The 12,480-nt window shown below is 52.8% G+C and overlaps 9 non-coding genes across 9 annotated transcripts; all 9 read right to left on the reverse strand.

The window, feature by feature from the left end:
* Nucleotides 1-5,988: 5,988 nt before the first annotated feature.
* On the reverse strand, nucleotides 5,989-6,062 carry trnai-aau (transfer RNA isoleucine (anticodon AAU)). The gene has a single exon. It is a non-coding gene; the product is annotated as a tRNA-Ile (tRNA).
* A 588-nt stretch (nucleotides 6,063-6,650) lies between these two features.
* On the reverse strand, nucleotides 6,651-6,724 carry trnai-aau (transfer RNA isoleucine (anticodon AAU)). The gene has a single exon. It is a non-coding gene; the product is annotated as a tRNA-Ile (tRNA).
* A 780-nt stretch (nucleotides 6,725-7,504) lies between these two features.
* On the reverse strand, nucleotides 7,505-7,576 carry trnap-agg (transfer RNA proline (anticodon AGG)). Its single transcript has one exon. It is a non-coding gene; the product is annotated as a tRNA-Pro (tRNA).
* A 1,064-nt stretch (nucleotides 7,577-8,640) lies between these two features.
* On the reverse strand, nucleotides 8,641-8,714 carry trnai-aau (transfer RNA isoleucine (anticodon AAU)). The gene has a single exon. It is a non-coding gene; the product is annotated as a tRNA-Ile (tRNA).
* A 779-nt stretch (nucleotides 8,715-9,493) lies between these two features.
* Nucleotides 9,494-9,565, reverse strand: trnap-agg (transfer RNA proline (anticodon AGG)). Its single transcript has one exon. It is a non-coding gene; the product is annotated as a tRNA-Pro (tRNA).
* A 403-nt stretch (nucleotides 9,566-9,968) lies between these two features.
* On the reverse strand, nucleotides 9,969-10,042 carry trnai-aau (transfer RNA isoleucine (anticodon AAU)). The gene has a single exon. It is a non-coding gene; the product is annotated as a tRNA-Ile (tRNA).
* Nucleotides 10,043-10,630: 588 nt separating this feature from the next.
* On the reverse strand, nucleotides 10,631-10,704 carry trnai-aau (transfer RNA isoleucine (anticodon AAU)). The gene has a single exon. It is a non-coding gene; the product is annotated as a tRNA-Ile (tRNA).
* Nucleotides 10,705-11,483: 779 nt separating this feature from the next.
* trnap-agg (transfer RNA proline (anticodon AGG)) lies at nucleotides 11,484-11,555 on the reverse strand. The gene has a single exon. It is a non-coding gene; the product is annotated as a tRNA-Pro (tRNA).
* A 403-nt stretch (nucleotides 11,556-11,958) lies between these two features.
* On the reverse strand, nucleotides 11,959-12,032 carry trnai-aau (transfer RNA isoleucine (anticodon AAU)). Its single transcript has one exon. It is a non-coding gene; the product is annotated as a tRNA-Ile (tRNA).
* Between the last annotated feature and the right edge of the window lie 448 nt (nucleotides 12,033-12,480).

Consider the following 12,480-nt stretch of genomic DNA (forward strand, 5'->3'; position numbering starts at 1 on the left):
CACCAGGTCGTCAGCCTCTGGACCCCCTCCCTGTAAGCTGCCTCATCTCCCTATGAGATCAGTCCGACCACTGTGGTGTCGTCAGCAAACTTGACGATGATGTTGCTCTCATGGGCTGGACTGCAGTCGTGTGTGTAGAGGCAGTACAGGAGGGGGTTCAGCACGCAGCCCTGTGGTGATCCGGTGCTCAGACTGCGGGTGGAGGAAAGGTGGGGGCCGAGTCTCACAGTCTGGGATCTGTTTGTTAGGAAGTCCTTGATCCATCTGCATGTGAGGGGAGGGAGGCCTAGGGTGTCCAGTTTTGTAGTTAGGATGTCCGGGATGATGGTGTTGAAGGCCGAGCTGTAATCCACAAAGAGCATCCTGGCATAGCTGTGCTGTTGTTCCAGGTGGTTCAGCACCGCGTGCAGGGCTATGGCGATGGCGTCCTCTGAGGATCTGTTCGCCCGGTATGCAAACTGGTGGGGGTCAAGTGGGGGGGAGGAGACAGTCTTTTATGTGCTGGAGGACCAGTCTCTCAAAGCACTTCATGATTATGGATGTGAGGGCAACAGGGCGATAGTCACTGAGGCTGGATGCGGGTGACTTTTTCGGGATGGGGATGATTGTGGCGGATTTCAGGCAGGTGGGGATGACTGCTTGGGCCAGGGAGAGGTTGAAAATCCTGCAGAAGACTCCGGACAGCTGGTGTGCACATGCTCGGAGAACCTTTCCAGGTACGCTGTCAGGGCCCGGGGCCTTCCTGGGGTCCACTGCTTGGAGCACACGCCTCACGTCATGCTCTCCTACAGTTAATGGGGGGGGGGTCGTCGTGGGGCCGGGAGGGGCTGGGGGCAGGGCTGGAGAAGATGAGTGTGGCTGTGGTGTTTCAAAGCTGGCAAAGAAACTGTTGAGTTCCTCTGCCAGAGACACGCTCAGGTCTCCTGACATCACATCACGTCCTCTGAAGTTAGTGATGCTCTGCAGTCCCTGCCACACCTCTCGTGGTCTATTGCTGGAGAGGTGGGACTCTATCCTCCTGTTGTAGTCCGCTTTGGCTGTTTTCCTCTTCTCAGGTCAGCTCGAGCCGTACTGTACAGAGCTCTGTCGCCTGACCTGAAGGCAGAGTCGCGGGCTTTGGGGAGGAAGCGGACCTGGCTGGTCATCCAGGGTTTCTGGTTTGGAAAAATCCGGATGACTTTGTCCACAGACACAGTTCCCATACAAAACTTGATATAGTCTAGTACTGTCACTGTGTATGTTTCCAGGTCCTGATGTTGAAATAGGTCCCAGTCTGTGTGTTGGAGGCAGTCCTGAAGTTCACTGAGTGCATTTTCCGGAAATGTGGTGATGATCTTTTTGGTGGGTCTGGATCTGCGTGTGAGGGGGGTGTATGCAGGAGTGAGCAGCAGGGAGAGATGGTCTGACTGTCCGAGGTGGGGGAGTGGTGTTGCTTTGTAGCCGTGCTTTATGTTTGAGCAAACATGATCAAGAGTGTTTGCTCCTCGCGTTGGACACTTGACATGCTGATGAAACTTCGGGAGTACAGTCTTTAAATTGGCCTTATTAAAGTCCCCGGCTATAATATGAACGCCATCAGGGTGGGCCCGCTGATGTTCATTGATGACGTTCAACAGGAGAGAGAGTGCTGTGCTAGCGTTAGCATCCGGTGGGATGTAAACAGCGGTGATGATCACAACAGTTAGCTCCCTCGGGAGAAAATACGGCCGGCATCTTACGGACATGTACTCAATGTCAGGGGAGCAGTGAGTCTCTATGATCTTGCTGTTGTTGCACCAATCCTCATGCACGTAAATACAGACCCCCCCACCTCTGCTCTTACCGGAGTCCTCTGTTCGATCCCAGCGGTGTAGAGAGCGGCCGGCTAGCTGCACGCTAGCATCGGGGATCGTCGGTTTGAGCCAGGTCTCCGTGATGATTAGAACACAACAGTCACGAATGTAGCGGTTTCCCTCAAGCTGTAACTTCAGGTCGTCCTTTTTGTGGGTAATGGATCTGGTGTTGGTGAGGTACAGGCTGGGCAGGGGTGGCTTATGTGGGTTGTTTCGTAGCCGTAGCAGTAGGCCGGACCTGCGACCCCGCTTCTGCTTGCGCTCCCGACGCCGCCTGCGCCTCTTTCCAGACCCGACAACAATCCACGGAGCGCCCGGTGGTCTCGCTAGTTCGTCTGGGATGTTGTGTCAACGATGAAAGTCTCTGCAAACTGCCAGTTTGTGTCGGTAGCCGATGTCCACAAGGTCCTGTCGGGTGTAGTGGTGTAATGCCGATGTAGGTGGATAGAGTCCATAGACAAACACACATAAAATAAGCAAAAAAGCACTGAAAGGGAGAGCCGTGAGCCGCTGCGTCTGTGCGCGCCGCCATCTTTGATGTGGTGTCAATTGGCCAAAGGGGAATTCAAAACAGAGGCTCGTGGACCATGAACAATTTTATGGTAGCTGGAGACTTCAACCAATGAAATCCATCCATTTTCTGCACCACTTATTCTCATCAACGGACTGTATTCCCCACCTGTTACCAGCATGGGGACATTCCAACCCAAGATGACAACATACTGGACCAGGGACACAGCAACTTATGTGGCACAGACCCAGTGTCACACTGCCCTACTTTTAGCCCAGACTGAGAGCCACTTTAGCAGCTGAAATATCTCAGGTGGGAGGGCGTTATACTGAAGATCTAAAGGTCCCTGGTTCAAGCACGGTTTTCAGCATAATTCAGCATAATTGTTTGTTGCAATTTGGACAATTGTCATTCTGCCCCCACTTTGGACACATCGTCGTGATTCATTGTTTGGCAACTGCTTCGTGACCTCGCCAGTCCTCTTCACAGCCCATTCCCCATTGATCCCCATTCACATGTAAAAGATCCCCGGTTCCAAACTGGGTGGAAACATAGCCGTTCAATTCCTACTTTTACAAAAACATGGGAACAAGGACATGTGCTTGATCTCTGAAGGTGTATACACAAGCATCTGTCCCCAGTTTGGACACACAATCCATATTTCCCAGATGACTGATTGGGTGGATCACTGGCCTGCATGGAGGAGCTGTGGTGTCATTGCGTGTGTGGCAAAGCAAGCGGGGTAGGTAGTTTGCTGACAACGCCACCTGGGGACTTTGACCCCAGGATGTAACAGGTTTGATCAATCACAAACTCTACATTAATCCCCAAAATCCCACAGAACAAGATCGTGATTTACAATGATAAAAGTAGTTATTTTATTAAACGATTATCTTAAAATGAGTGACAAACCATGAATAATACAAATAAAGTGGTGATGGTAGGAGTCAAAAAGAAAAGAGGCCTGGGCTGGGGCTTACCACGACAGCGGTAACATAATGGGAGGGATCCAAACCACACTGCATCCGTGACTCAGTAAACCAAAAGTGGGAAAAAAGGGGACCAACAGGGAAACCGCTGCCGCTCTGGGCCCTCAGCACCTGCCAACGAAAAAGAACATCCTTAAAAGCATAAAAGCAAGGCAACACTCACACACACTTCAGTAATTAAAAGTCAATTTCAAACCAGCTGACGCCGGGGCTTGCCCTAGGGTCATGGTTGGCGCTACCTCCCTGGGTCTGTCCTGGGTCGCGGGCACCAACGTGCCCTTGGGGGGGGCGTTCACCGGCCTCCAGGCAGTGGGGTCCGCGCTGCTGGTGGCCTGAAGTCTACGGTGGTGGCTTGGGGTTGCTGTGCTGTGGTGGCTGCTGCGGGGACCGGGCTGTGTGTTGGGAGGGGGCCTGATCCTGCTCATGGGGACATGCTCCTTGGAGTGGGGCCTGCTGGGGGGACGGTGCTCTTCTGGGCGTTTGGGTGTCTGCTGCCACTGGTCCTATGCTCTGCTGCATCGCTGTCCCTGTCTTTGCCCATCCCCAGTCTTGCATTAGGGCTCGTCAGGGATGGTTCTCCGGTACGTGAGTGGAGCGCTGCTGGTTCTGGGGGCGGGGGGGAGGTCGGCCCTCCCGGTGGATGGTGGGGTCCGTCGGTGGCCTTGCGCTGGTCTTAACTCCTCGGCTCTGGTGCTTGGCCTCCCCATGACTTGGAGCTATGGCTCTCCCTCACGGGGGTGAGCTGCCCGGCGGGTGTCGGCCGGCGCGGTGGAGCGCCTTACCACTCGCCTGCACGCCCCCTCCGCTTGCTCATGTGCGGGCCTCCTCCCCTCGCCCGCTCCTTTGTCTGCCACACTGCCGTAGCCCTGATGCCGTGGTCGAGGGGAGTCTGGGGGTGCTATCCCTTGGCGGTCCGTACCTCCCTGGGCTCGGGGCCTGGTTGTGGGTCTGGGACCCCTGGGTCCCCTGCCCTGTGATGCCCCGGACGCCCAACCCGGGGACGTCCACAGTGTGTGCTTGCGTGTGTCTGAGATTATTTTATGTATTTATTGTTTTAAATACTTAGATAAATAATGATTAGTTTTATTATAATTATATATATATGTGTGGGTGTGCGTGTGTGTATATGGCTATATAGATATACGGGGGGGCTCTGCGGGGGTCTGGCGCAGGGCTTTCCATCTCTACCGCCCGGTCCTTCATGGGGCAGTGTGCCCGGGCCTCTTCTGTCCTGGCCGGGGCGGTCCTGTGTTGGTACTCAGGCCTGGGGTTACCTGGGGCGGGCCGGGTTCTGCTTCCTGGGGGTGTGTGGGGGGCGGGGGGCGGCGCCTCCGGCCGTGGATGGGCTCCCTCCCGGTTGGCGGGGGCGCCCCTGTGCCCACAGGTGTGTGGCCCTCGATGCCCTTCTGCCCTAGTGGGGTATGGTCTCCCGCTGGTCTCGGGGGTTCGGCTCTCCTCCGGCCTGCTGGCACCCTGTTGCCGGTTGGGATTGCTCCTCCATGGCCTCTTGCTGGTCTCTTCAGGGAGATGCTTCGGGGGCGGGTCTTGGAGAGTCGGCCCTGGCTTTGCCCACACCCACGGGGCCGGAGGATCTCTGGCGGTGGGGGCTTGACCTGCTGCGCGGGGCGGGGTTTGCTGGGTGGTAGAAGGCAGTCTCTCTCCTTTTGTCATTCTCAGTGACAATTACACATTCACACACTCGCATTCACATACACAAGCACGCTTACGCACACATATATGAATATATACACAGAAGTACACACCTCCATATGGACACTCACAGCACATGGGTGCTTCTCTACACAATCTACCATCTTATCCCTGATGTCTATATGCTATTGGTCTGCTATTATTACAGTAATAATGATGTCAAGCAGTGAGATTTTAATTACTGTAACTGTATGGCTGTAATTGTGTTCACTATCATGGTTCATGTCTTCATTGTTACTATTGCTACTGGTAAGTTGGACTGTTTCACTTCACTGATATCATCTCTATTGTGACCCTTAGCCATCATTGACATTTAACTGTTCTGTTTGTCACTGTTGTTGTTATGGGAATTCTTGTTGCTGCTGTTTTTGTCTCTCTCTCTACTGCCCCCCAGTGACAGGGTCTCAGGTCCAGTTGCAAACGCCTCCTTTTTGCCCTCAAAATACAAGGGCAACAGGACAATCCCTTGGTTCCACCAAGACTTGAACTTACACCACTGGATTCAAAGTCCGGGGTGCTAACCATTACACCACGGAACCTGCAAGGGTTCCGTTTCCCCGGTCAGTTGTCGGCCATGATGCGGGTGTTTTCGCAGTTGACTGGGTTGTGCGCTGTTGGTTATGGGGACCGGAGGGGTTATGAGGGGCGGGGTGTTGTGAACGAGGGCTTTTTTGTTCCTTCACGGTCCGCATTCTCTGCACTCGTGATGTAAAATTTTGGGTAGAGGATAATAGGGTCCACTGCCACCTTTGAGCTGCTCCTTGCAGTCTTGGTGACCAAGAGGTTTGTTGCCGCTCTGCTTTGACGTGCTGTTTTCTTTACCTTTCCCCGGTCTTTCGGCAGTCTTGTCGAGGGTGTTTCACCGGTGGGTGGGGTGATGTTGGTTATGGAGACCAGCGGGTTGTCGCCGTGGGCTTTTGTTGTTCCTGGAGCACATAAAGATGGATGGTCAGTACGGGGGTTGAACCCGTGACCTTGGCGTTATTAGCACCACGCTCTGACCAACTGAGCAAACCAACCACAGGACACCTTTGCATCAAATGTTTCCAGCTCAAATCAACTAACTCATCCTTAACAGACCGCATTCTCTGTGCTCGTGGTCGAAATTTTGCTTCTCGGACAATGGGGTCATCTGCCCCCATTGATCATGCAGTCACGGTGGGCGAGAGGTTTGCCGCTGCTCTGCTTTGCCATGCTGTTTTCTTTACCTTTCCCCGGTCGGTTGGCAGCCTTGATGGGGGTGTTTCGCAGTTGACTGGGTTGTGCGCTGTTGGTTATGGGGCCTGGGGGGTTTTGGGCTTTTGTCGCCGCCATGCTGTTTTCCTTGTGGTGGTGTACTGTTAGTTGTTGTCAACGGGGGCTTTTGTCGTTTCTTCACGGTCCGCATTCTCTGCACTCGTGGTCTGAAGAGGATAATGGGGTCCACTGCCCCCATTGATCTGCTCCTTGAGTGTTGGTGACCAAGAGGTTTTTTGCCGCTCTGCTTTGCCATGCTGTTTTCTTTACCTTTCCCCGGCCTTGTCGAGGGTGGGTGGTGTGATGTCGGTTATGGGGGCGGGTAAGTTGCCGCCCTGGGCTTTTGTTGTTCCTGGAGCACATAAAGAAGAGTGGCTAGTACGGGGGTTGAACCCGTGACCTTGGCGTTATTAGCACCACGCTCTGACCAACTGAGCTAACCGGCCACTGGACACCATTGCAATATTTTATGTTTTTTTTTTTATTTTATGTACCCCGAAGCAGACTCAATCGGTACGCTGGGGTCTGAGGGCGATAGGTGGGTACCTGGTGGACACCTTGTTTGTGCTCTTGACAGGTATTTCGGGACAGTTTAACAATTGGCTTTTGATGGTGGAACAAGCTAAAACAAGGAAAACAAATTGTTTAGCGCGCCTGGGAGTGGGCCCCTTATTGCAAATAGTTCCCGCTGTGATTTCCGCCGAGTGTCCCTGATGAATACATCCACTGCTCCAGAAGCAGCCTCGGCTAATTGTCGGCCATTCGCCATAGCGCACCCCGAGGTTACCGAGGTCAAAGGTAAGCCCATATTCAGCAGCACACTGGCGAAAGGTAAATTTATGTGCATTACCGTTTCCACAGGTTCCCGATTGGTACAACCCGGCATTAATATCTCGTGGTGTAATTCTACCTTACAGATGGATGCCTTCTTCCGGCCGATACTCAGGGCTGACCTCTGGTGGTGGTGCGGTGGCACACGGTGCAAACGTCTCCTTTTTGCCCTCAAAATACAAGGGCAACAGGACAATCCCTTGGCTCCACCAAGACTTGAACTTAGACCACTGGATTCAAAGTCCGGGGTGCTAACCATTACACCACGGAACCTGCAAGGGTACAGACAGCGCCGGGCCCTGAAGTACATCCTGTCAGATTACATTAGCGTTGACATAACTTCACTGATGGTGGTGTTCTGGGAATTGTGTAGAAAAGTAGTTCAGGGGGAGGGAGGGCTTGTCCGAGAATTGAACTCGGGACCTCTTGCACCCTAAGCAAGAATCATACCACTAGACCAACAAGCCCCTGCTTGGGCAAATACTTACCTCAGTTGGCGGCCATGATGCGGGTGTTTTCACAGTTGACTGGGTTGTGCGCTGTTGGTTATGGGGACCGGGGGGGTTATGAGGGGCGGGGTGTTGTGGACGAGGGCTTTTTTGTTCCTTCACGGTCCGCATTCTCTGCACTTGTGATGTAAAATTTTGGGTAGAGGATAATAGGGTCCACTGCCACCTTTGATCTGCTCCTTGCAGTCTTGGTGACCAAGATGTGTGTTGCCGCTCTGCTTTGACGTGCTGTTTTCTTTACCTTTCCCCGGTCTTTCGGCAGTCTTGTCGAGGGTGTTTCACAGGTGGGTGGGGTGATGTTGGTTATGGAGTGGGTTGTCGCCGTGGGCTTTTGTTATTCCTTGAGCACATAAAGATGGATGGTCAGTATGGGGGTTGAACCCGTGACCTTGGCGTTATTAGCACCACGCTCTGACTAACTGAGCTAACCAACCACAGGACACCTTTGCATCAAATGTTTCCAGCTCAAATCAACTAACTCATCCTTAACAGACCGCATTCTCTGTGCTCGTGGTCGAAATTTTGCTTCTCGGACAATGGGGTCATCTGCCCCCATTGATCATGCAGTCACGGTGGGCGAGAGGTTTGCCGCTGCTCTGCTTTGCCATGCTGTTTTCTTTACCTTTCCCCGGTCGGTTGGCAGCCTTGATGGGGGTGTTTCGCAGTTGACTGGGTTGTGCGCTGTTGGTTATGGGGCCTGGGGGGTTTTGGGCTTTTGTCGCCGCCATGCTGTTTTCCTTGTGGTGGTGTACTGTTAGTTGTTGTCAACGGGGGCTTTTGTCGTTTCTTCACGGTCCGCATTCTCTGCACTCGTGGTCTGAAGAGGATAATGGGGTCCACTGCCCCCATTGATCTGCTCCTTGAGTCTTGGTGACCAAGAGGTTTTTTGCCGCTCTGCTTTGGCATGCTGTTTTCTTTACCTTTCCCCGGCCTTGTCGAGGGTGGGTGGTGTGATGTCGGTTATGGGGGCCGGTAAGTTGCCGCCCTGGGCTTTTGTTGTTCCTGGAGCACATAAAGAAGAGTGGCTAGTACGGGGGTTGAACCCGTGACCTTGGCGTTATTAGCACCACGCTCTGACCAACTGAGCTAACCGGCCACTGGACACCATTGCAATATTTTATGTTTTTTTTTTATTTTATGTACCCCGAAGCAGACTCAATCGGTACGCTGGGGTCTGAGGGCGATAGGTGGGTACCTGGTGGACACCTTGTTTGTGCTCTTGACAGGTATTTCGGGACAGTTTAACAATTGGCTTTTGATGGTGGAACAAGCTAAAACAAGGAAAACAAATTGTTTAGCGCGCCTGGGAGTGGGCCCCTTATTGCAAATAGTTCCCGCTGTGATTTCCGCCGAGTGTCCCTGATGAATACATCCACTGCTCCAGAAGCAGCCTCGGCTAATTGTCGGCCATTCGCCATAGCGCACCCCGAGGTTACAGAGGTCAAAGGTAAGCCCATATTCAGCAGCACACTGGCGAAAGGTAAATTTATGTGCATTACCGTTTCCACAGGTTCCCGATTGGTACAACCCGGCATTAATATCTCTTGGTGTAATTCTACCTTACAGATGGATGCCTTCTTCCGGCCGATACTCAGGGCTGACCTCTGGTGGTGGTGCGGTGGCACACGGTGCAAACGTCTCCTTTTTGCCCTCAAAATACAAGGGCAACAGGACAATCCCTTGGCTCCACCAAGACTTGAACTTAGACCACTGGATTCAAAGTCCGGGGTGCTAACCATTACACCACGGAACCTGCAAGGGTACAGACAGCGCCGGGCCCTGAAGTACATCCTGTCAGATTACATTAGCGTTGACATAACTTCACTGATGGTGGTGTTCTGGGAATTGTGTAGAAAAGTAGTTCAGGGGGAGGGAGAGCTTGTCCGAGAATTGAACTCGGGACCTCTTGCACCCTAAGCAAGAATCATACCACTAGACCAACAAGCCCCTGCTTGGGCAAATACTTACCTCAGTTGGCGGCCATGATGCGGGTGTTTTCCCAGTTGACTGGGTTGTGCGCTGTTGGTTATGGGGACCGGGGGGGGTTATGAGGGGCGGGGTGTTGTGGACGAGGGCTTTTTTGTTCCTTCACGGTCCGCATTCTCTGCACTCGTGATGTAAAATTTTGGGTAGAGGATAATAGGGTCCACTGCCACCTTTGATCTGCTCCTTGCAGTCTTGGTGACCAAGATGTGTGTTGCCGCTCTGCTTTGACGTGCTGTTTTCTTTACCTTTCCCCGGTCTTTCGGCAGTCTTGTCGAGGGTGTTTCACAGGTGGGTGGGGTGATGTTGGTTATGGAGTGGGTTGTCGCCGTGGGCTTTTGTTATTCCTTGAGCACATAAAGATGGATGGTCAGTATGGGGGTTGAACCCGTGACCTTGGCGTTATTAGCACCACGCTCTGACCAACTGAGCTAACCAACCACAGGACACCTTTGCATCAAATGTTTCCAGCTCAAATCAACTAACTCATCCTTAACAGACCGCATTCTCTGTGCTCGTGGTCGAAATTTTGCTTCTCGGACAATGGGGTCATCTGCCCCCATTGATCATGCAGTCACGGTGGGCGAGAGGTTTGCCGCTGCTCTGCTTTGCCATGCTGTTTTCTTTACCTTTCCCCGGTCGGTTGGCAGCCTTGATGGGGGTGTTTCGCAGTTGACTGGGTTGTGCGCTGTTGGTTATGGGGCCTGGGGGGTTTTGGGCTTTTGTCGCCGCCATGCTGTTTTCCTTGTGGTGGTGTACTGTTAGTTGTTGTCAACGGGGGCTTTTGTCGTTTCTTCACGGTCCGCATTCTCTGCACTCGTGGTCTGAAGAGGATAATGGGGTCCACTGCCCCCATTGATCTGCTCCTTGAGTGTTGGTGACCAAGAGGTTTTTTGCCGCTCTGCTTTGCCATGCTGTTTTCTTTACCTTTCCCCGGCCTTGTCGAGGGTGGGTGGTGTGATGTCGGTTATGGGGGCCGGTAAGTTGCCGCCCTGGGCTTTTGTTGTTCCTGGAGCACATAAAGAAGAGTGACTAGTACGGGGGTTGAACCCGTGACCTTGGCGTTATTAGCACCACGCTCTGACCAACTGAGCTAACCGGCCACTGGACACCATTGCAATATTTTATGTTTTTTTTTTATTTTATGTACCCCGAAGCAGACTCAATCGGTACGCTGGGGTCTGAGGGCGATAGGTGGGTACCTGGTGGACACCTTGTTTGTGCTCTTGACAGGTATTTCGGGACAGTTTAACAATTGGCTTTTGATGGTGGAACAAGCTAAAACAAGGAAAACAAATTGTTTAGCGCGCCTGGGAGTGGGCCCCTTATTGCAAATAGTTCCCGCTGTGATTTCCGCCGAGTGTCCCTGATGAATACATCCACTGCTCCAGAAGCAGCCTCGGCTAATTGTCGGCCATTCGCCATAGCGCACCCCGAGGTTACAGAGGTCAAAGGTAAGCCCATATTCAGCAGCACACTGGCGAAAGGTAAATTTATGTGCATTACCGTTTCCACAGGTTCCCGATTGGTACAACCCGGCATTAATATCTCTTGGTGTAATTCTACCTTACAGATGGATGCCTTCTTCCGGCCGATACTCAGGGCTGACCTCTGGTGGTGGTGCGGTGGCACACGGTGCAAACGTCTCCTTTTTGCCCTCAAAATACAAGGGCAACAGGACAATCCCTTGGCTCCACCAAGACTTGAACTTAGACCACTGGATTCAAAGTCCGGGGTGCTAACCATTACACCACGGAACCTGCAAGGGTACAGACAGCGCCGGGCCCTGAAGTACATCCTGTCAGATTACATTAGCGTTGACATAACTTCACTGATGGTGGTGTTCTGGGAATTGTGTAGAAAAGTAGTTCAGGGGGAGGGAGGGCTTGTCCGAGAATTGAACTCGGGACCTCTTGCACCCTAAGCAAGAATCATACCACTAGACCAACAAGCCCCTGCTTGGGCAAATACTTACCTCAGTTGGCGGCCATGATGCGGGTGTTTTCACAGTTGACTGGGTTGTGCGCTGTTGGTTATGGGGACCGGGGGGGGTTATGAGGGGCGGGGTGTTGTGGACGAGGGCTTTTTTGTTCCTTCACGGTCCGCATTCTCTGCACTCGTGATGTAAAATTTTGGGTAGAGGATAATAGGGTCCACTGCCACCTTTGATCTGCTCCTTGCAGTCTTGGTGACCAAGATGTGTGTTGCCGCTCTGCTTTGACGTGCTGTTTTCTTTACCTTTCCCCGGTCTTTCGGCAGTCTTGTCGAGGGTGTTTCACAGGTGGGTGGGGTGATGTTGGTTATGGAGTGGGTTGTCGCCGTGGGCTTTTGTTATTCCTTGAGCACATAAAGATGGATGGTCAGTATGGGGGTTGAACCCGTGACCTTGGCGTTATTAGCACCACGCTCTGACCAACTGAGCTAACCAACCACAGGACACCTTTGCATCAAATGTTTCCAGCTCAAATCAACTAACTCATCCTTAACAGACCGCATTCTCTGTGCTCGTGGTCCAAATTTTGCTTCTCGGACAATGGGGTCATCTGCCCCCATTGATCATGCAGTCACGGTGGGCGAGAGGTTTGCCGCTGCTCTGCTTTGCCATGCTGTTTTCTTTACCTTTCCCCGGTCGGTTGGCAGCCTTGATGGGGGTGTTTCGCAGTTGACTGGGTTGTGCGCTGTTGGTTATGGGGCCTGGGGGGTTTTGGGCTTTTGTCGCCGCCATGCTGTTTTCCTTGTGGTGGTGTACTGTTAGTTGTTGTCAACGGGGGCTTTTGTCGTTTCTTCACGGTCCGCATTCTCTGCACTCGTGGTCTGAAGAGGATAATGGGGTCCACTGCCCCCATTGATCTGCTCCTTGAGTGTTGGTGACCAAGAGG

This window comes from Doryrhamphus excisus, chromosome 5 (assembly GCF_030265055.1).
Source record: "Doryrhamphus excisus isolate RoL2022-K1 chromosome 5, RoL_Dexc_1.0, whole genome shotgun sequence".
In the NCBI taxonomy this organism is placed as follows: domain Eukaryota; kingdom Metazoa; phylum Chordata; class Actinopteri; order Syngnathiformes; family Syngnathidae; genus Doryrhamphus; species Doryrhamphus excisus.